At 44.7% G+C, this 6,435-nt stretch overlaps 1 long non-coding RNA gene across 1 annotated transcript; it reads left to right on the top strand.

Moving 5' to 3' along the window:
* The first annotated feature begins 405 nt into the window (after positions 1–405).
* On the top strand, positions 406–4,281 carry LOC139587279 (uncharacterized). Its single transcript, XR_011678361.1, has 2 exons — positions 406–475; positions 1,298–4,281. It is a non-coding gene; the product is annotated as an uncharacterized lncRNA (long non-coding RNA).
* Positions 4,282–6,435: the final 2,154 nt, after the last annotated feature.

Below are 6,435 nucleotides of genomic sequence, written 5' to 3'. Positions count from 1 at the left end.
ATTCTATGATTCTATCAAAGGGCCTGACTCACCTATTTTGAAAGAAACATTGCTAGAAATAACGCAATGCATTTTTGCCTGTCTGATACCCTGATGGTACACCAGAGCTGCTGGTGGATAGCAACAGTGCTCCACGGTGCTGAGGGCCCCATGGGATCTTTCTCTTGTTTGGAACAAAAGGGATCCATCCATCAGGTGTTTGCAGGAACGAGGGCTGCAGTGCAGGACCTGTGCAGAGGGCTGGAGATGGACAATTAACCCTCAAGTGTGGTAACTGCTGAGTATCTCTAGCCAGACTTTTCAGGGCTTTTTGAGGAAAGCAGATATTTAAATAAAGACTTTGATACACAAACAAGCTGTCAAAGGACAAGTTACCATGGTAAATTTTCTATGGTAACTATCTTCCTTAGGCTTTTCAGCTGCCAGGCACTCTTCAAGAGATGGAAAGTAAATTAATTTGTATCTTAATTGAAAAGTAAGTAACTTTCAATTAATTAGGTCACATTTGCCACGAGGTACACAGGGGTGCATTCACTGGGAGGTAAAGTGGAGTCGTAGCGGCTTCGGCGTTGAGCGGCGCAGCCGGCGCCTCCCTCTGCCCCTCCCGCAGCCGCCGCTGCCCCTTCCCCGCCGGAGCCCGGCAGCGGGGCAGGCTCTGGCGGCAGCGGGCAGCTCCGGGCGGCCCCCAGACCCGCTGCGCTCTGCCCAAGCCCCGCAGGTCCCCGGTGAGCTCCCGGCAGCGAGCTGTGCTGCGGGACGGGCCGTGCTCCGGGCGGAGACAGCGCGGGACCGGGCGCGGTGTGCCAGCCCCCGGCTCCGGCTCCAGCTCCGCTCCGGCTCCGGCTCCGGCTCCGCTCCGGCTCCGGCTCCGGTCGGGCTCCGGCTCCGGCTCCGGCTCCGGCTCCGGCTCCGGCTCCGGCTCCGGTCCGGCTCCGGCTCCGGTCGGGCTCCGGCTCCGGTTCCGGCTCCGCTCCGGTTCCGGCTCCGGCTCCGGCTCCGGTCGGGCTCCGGCTCCGGTTTCGGCTCCGGCTCCGGCTCCGGCTCCGGCTCCGGCTCCGGCTCCGGTCGGGCTCCGGCTCGGTCCGGCTCCGGCTCCGGCGCCGACAGCCGCTGCTCCGCCGGAGTCAGCCCGAGGGAAGGGACCCGTAACTCTTTTGAGACTACTACCCACTTAAAAAGTGGGGTTTTACTTTGGGGTTTGGCTGTGAGTTGGGTGGTTTTTTTTGGTTGGTTGGTTGGTTGGTTGGTTGGGTTTTTTTGATTATTCGGTAAACAAGTCTTTTCTTATTTCTATCAGCGAGGAGGTTCTGGCGCTCCTGGGGTCGGTGTGCTTCTGTCCCATTCCCAGGCTCCTGCTGACACCTGCTGGCCTCCCGCTGGCGGGAAGCTCAGGATGTTCGGGGACAGCTGCGTGGGAAAGGGGGCCAGCTCTCTTCTCTTCTTGCTGCTGCTGCCTTCGAGGCTCTGAGCTGCCGGTTGCTGGACTGTAGTGGAGATTTATATATTTAGAACAAATATTTATCAGGCTAAGGCTACATTATGCCATGGCATAAGAGGAATATCTCTCCTCTGCACCTGGGAGCACTGTAAATATGATCCTTAGGTGCTTCAGTATTTCTTCTGGGCTCCTCTGAAAATGGGACAAGCTGGTGACAATGGAGCAGAGATCCACTTCATACCAGCTGGGGGCTGGCTCAGCACAGAATGAGGCATCCCACAAACTGCTCAAGGAGACAAGAGTTTCAGCTGAGCAGAAGATGTACAGTGTAAATTGACTCATCTTATGTTTCAAAATGAAAGGGCAGTGCTGGCTATTTGGCATCTTTTATGACAGGACATTATGAAACATTAATTGTTATAGCTACTTCAGAGTTTCTGACTTTACAGGGATACTCAGTGCAATGCTGGGGTCAAATAGATATCATGCTGGTGAATCTAGTATTTATTTTCTAGCAAGCTGGAATTACAGAAAGACCTAATTTTTTGTTGCCTTGACTGAAATACAGGCACTTATTTAGTGAGCTAAAAAATGTGAAATGTAAATAATTTTACATTTCTCTAAATGACAGTGCAGCCAGGGTAGTAGGAGACACAGTCTAAAAGTTTGAGCATAGGGTTTCATGTTGTTCTTTGCAAGTGAATGTCCTGTAATCTGAACTGTAAGAAGTGGTTTTGGCTTTTTTGCCCCTTTTAGTTTGCAGTTTCAAACCTCAAAAACTGCAACATGCAGTATTGTTGAGGTTTAACCCCAAGCAAGCAACCAGGTATCACATAGCCACTGACTCACTCCCCTACCAACAGGGTCGGGAGAAAGAATCAGAAGTGTAACAATTAGAAAACCTTTGAATTGAAGTAAGGACAGTTTAATTGGGAAAGCAAAATTTGCACACAAAAGCAAAGCAAAACAAGGAATTTATTCACTCCTTCCCACAGGCAGGCAGGTGTTCAGCTTCCCCAGGAGAGCAGGGCTCCATCACATATAACAGTGACTTAGGAAGACAAACCCCATCACATCCCTCCCTTCTTTTTGCCCCCCATGATACCACATGGTCTGGAGTATCCCTCTGGTCAGTTTGGGTCACCTGTTCTGGTTGTTTCCCCTCCCAGTTTCCCATGCATCCCTCAACTTTGTCAGCATGGCTGGACAAAAGCAAAAAGGGCCTTGGCTCTATGTCAGCTCTGCTCAGCAGCAAAAACCCATCTCTGTGTTATCATGCCCAAATCCAAATCGCAGCCCTATGCCAGTTACCATGAAGAAAATCAATTTTATCTCAGTCAAACCAGCACAAATACAAACCAGTTACTGCTATTAGATAAATGGAGTGTTGAATGAAACACTGCTGCTCCTCACAAGCCATGCTGTTCTGTGTGAGATGCTCTTTTTGGAGTGAATAATGGTGAGACTCTCAGGGCTGGTTCTGGTTTGGTTTATTAGTGTATTGCAGTAGCACCTGCAGTGTCAGTGTGAGAGGGACAGCTTTCACTGAGGAGCAGCTGAGCAGGAGGAAAGAAGAGCTGCCATCTTGTGTGGGGAACTGAGACTGCACTGAACGAGGCTACAACTTTAAGACAATTAAAAATTCATTATACCTTTGGGAATTTATTAAGTAAAGATGGTTTCACATTACTTCCATACTTTATATTAGTTTTTAACTAATAAAAGTAAATCACTTCAACCAGGAGTGCTGTTTTTCTGGCTTCATCAGTACTGCAAACTCATTGGGAGGATGCCAAGACAGTGAGAGCAGTGACCCTTCCATTCTTTCTACCAGAGATTCTCAGCAGAGTGGAATGGCCACAGAGCAGGAACAGCAGCCCTGTACACAAAAAACATCTTTGTGACCTTTTGTATGCAAAATAGAGTAACCACAACCAAGTTTATAATGTGCTACATGGTGTTGCTAATCAGATGGCAACAGGCATCTTTCTCCAAGCCTCTTGGTATGTTCCTATGGGATATGTGTTGAGTGCTTTTTTTGTGTTGCTGGATGTGGATGCTTAGCACAAACAGGCAAAGAAATGTCCTTGTCAATACTAGAAGCAGAGCAATGTTATTCAGCTTCTGTTTTCCAATTCCCTCCAAACTCCTAAACCAAGATCAAAAATGAGACCTACAGTAGCAGATTATGAGTCGACCCAGATGGACAATATTGTTTGTAAAACCCTCACCTGCTCTCCCTCTGATGGGCAAGGAAAGTGGGATGTCCCATTTCTGGACTATATGGGCAGCTGCACTGTCCAGCACTGTGTCAGCCACAAAGTAATTGAGCCCTTGTGAAACAATGGCTGCACTCCCTGTCTCTGTCAGTGGACAAACATAGAATGACACCTACAGAGGCCATCCTAGCCTCTGCTGAGAATCCCAGTGCTGTTGAGAATTTATGAGATCCATACAGATCTCACATGAGAATGATCATCATGATTACCACTGGTGAGCAAGAGAAAGCATTGCCCTTTTGTTTGGCTTAGGATCTTCCTACTGCATCATATGGAAATGAAGCTGGAGTCTTTTTCAGCCCCTAAGGCAGCAGCGGGAAGCATAAAAAACTCCTTACTTAAACCTTTGCCTTTTGAGAGTGAATTTGGATTTTTAATTCAATCACTGGTTGAATCTAAGCTTAGTAAGTCGGACTTCTAAATCAACTACCTTTTGTACAATCTCAGTGTGTTTTTTAATTTGGAGTTAACATACAAATGTTACAATGATCTTAGTCCTGATCTGTGTCTGTGTCAAGTTAACACTGCATGCTAATGAAACTAAATAAACAGTATGATCCCTTATTCTTGGGCTTGTGGAAACAAATCAAACTGTCTGCTCTCAAAGCAATATTGGGGGAGAAATCCAACTGAGAAGGTTAAGATGTCTCGGCATCAAACTTGGTTGCTTCTTGTTAAAATTGTCCTTTTCAAAGGCCTTACACCAAATAACTAGGGATGTACTAAATTTAATGTCATCTCAAAATCAGCCCTTTGAGTGTCCTTTAATAGATCAGTAAGAAAGACCAGAGAGGAGCCACTGACAGAGTTTGTCTGCCCTTACTTTGATCAGAGATAGTTTGGATTTTCTGCCCTTTCTTTCTAGTAACTGATAAGCAGAAGATCTTACCAGTTCTAACTTTTTACCCCTGCCTTTTCCTGTAATCCTCTTGAGACCCAGCACTGTTTCACTACAAGCAGATAGCTATCTTCGTAAACCCTACAAGCATTAATGAGAACAGTAGTCATCATCTACCTCTATGCTGTAAAACATGATCTACTCTATCAGCTGTCAAAAGAAAAATCTGTTTTCTAGGTAGAAAACACTTAATTGGAAAAGGACTCAGTCTAGAGCATTAGAAAGGCTCTACAGAAGAATGGATAAAATCTATTTATTCTTTCTATTCAGCACTTTCAAGCATTCAAACCTCCTTTCAGACACAACTGCCCCTGATGTCTCTTCTCATCCCATCCATACCTTATGGAATGGTATTGACTCAGCCTCTGGGGGAGGTAAAAGCCCTTTGCATTGTGTGTCCTGTTTCAATTATAACATTTCAGAACATGTAGCCCTTTTATGATTGCTCACCCCCTCTCATCTTACACTGTGAGACTGTGCCAATTTACACCTAAAGTCCTTACTGGTCATTATGTACAAACACGTTTACCTGGGATTTTATCCTATCCCCACTCTTGTTTCTTATGTCCCTCTCTTGCCAGTGACCACCAATCTATCCTGTATGCTGTTTTGATCTCCCTCTGGTGTTGCTTTTCAGTTATGTGTCATCAGGAAGCTCTACAAGTATGATACTTTTGGTGACAAAATCTGTAATGAAATACCTCCCCAAACCAAGCCTCACAGGGCTCCGTTGTAGCTCCTTTTTCTTCTCTCTAGCCGATACTTCACCTTTCAACACTACCCACAGCTGTTTTCAGACTTTCATAATGCTTTTATTGCTTCTATTTTTCATGGTTTATCTATTAATACCTCATGCAATAGGTATTAATATGAATAAGTATCATATTCACCTAAGTCCAGATAGATCAGATTGCCAAGAGTCAGCAAAGACTGACACAGGCTCAATTTGGCATAGCCTGTCATTAATGAACTGATATGAATTAATGCCTCTAATAGACACCTCTATTTACAAATTCAGCTTATCAAATGTTTTTAGGCTAAGAGAGGACAAAATCAGACACAAATATAAGGGGAAAGAAATCAGATCTGTGTTTGTATTTACTTTTTTCTGCTTTTTAAGCTTGCTTAATAGACTTTAACTCTTCTTTAGCATCATTTGTTAAATATATTGCTAGAATGTGATTCCATATTCCCATTCCCTTGGTGTTATATGACTGAAGCCCATGTCTCAGTTTCCAAATTTGAACATAAAGACTATATTACCCTGAGTGTGGTCATTAAAGAAATATTTCAGGCTGGAACATTACTATTGACTGTCTCATTAAGAAATTTTCTTTACTGCCTCATCCTGATGTTTTTTTCAACCACAGAGAAGCCCTCAGCACAGAGAGAAACACAAACCTGAACTACATCTGTGCATTATCCCACTTGCCTATGCTTAGGCTTATATGCATGAATCAAGAAACACTCTAATTGCAATCCTAACCACACACCAGAAACATCCATGCTTTCAAATGTGAAGTATGTGTGATCAAGTTCCAGCTATTTTAATTCAGTTCTAGAAGCAGGCGAAGCCAGGCTGTCTTAGTTTATAGAAGGCCAGTAACTAATCAAGATAATTTCACTTACATGTCTCAATAGGTAAAGGAAATTGACTTGCCTAAATGTGTCTTTTTGTGAATTTTCCTCTACGGATCAGAGAAGCTTAGATAGCTGGAACAATTTTTAGTTATAAACTCTATCCTGAAATTCTTTTACTTATTGTAATCTGTGACAAGTTTTCAATGATTTCAGTGTGGCTTTGATGTCATATTGCCTGC

Source organism: Agelaius tricolor, unplaced genomic scaffold (genome assembly GCF_023055355.1).
Source record: "Agelaius tricolor isolate 1412-34295 unplaced genomic scaffold, bAgeTri1.0.p SCAF_2, whole genome shotgun sequence".
NCBI classification, from domain to species: Eukaryota; Metazoa; Chordata; class Aves; order Passeriformes; family Icteridae; genus Agelaius; species Agelaius tricolor.
The sequence above is the reverse complement of the archived record's forward strand: the minus strand, read 5'-3'. Positions and strand labels throughout refer to the sequence as shown.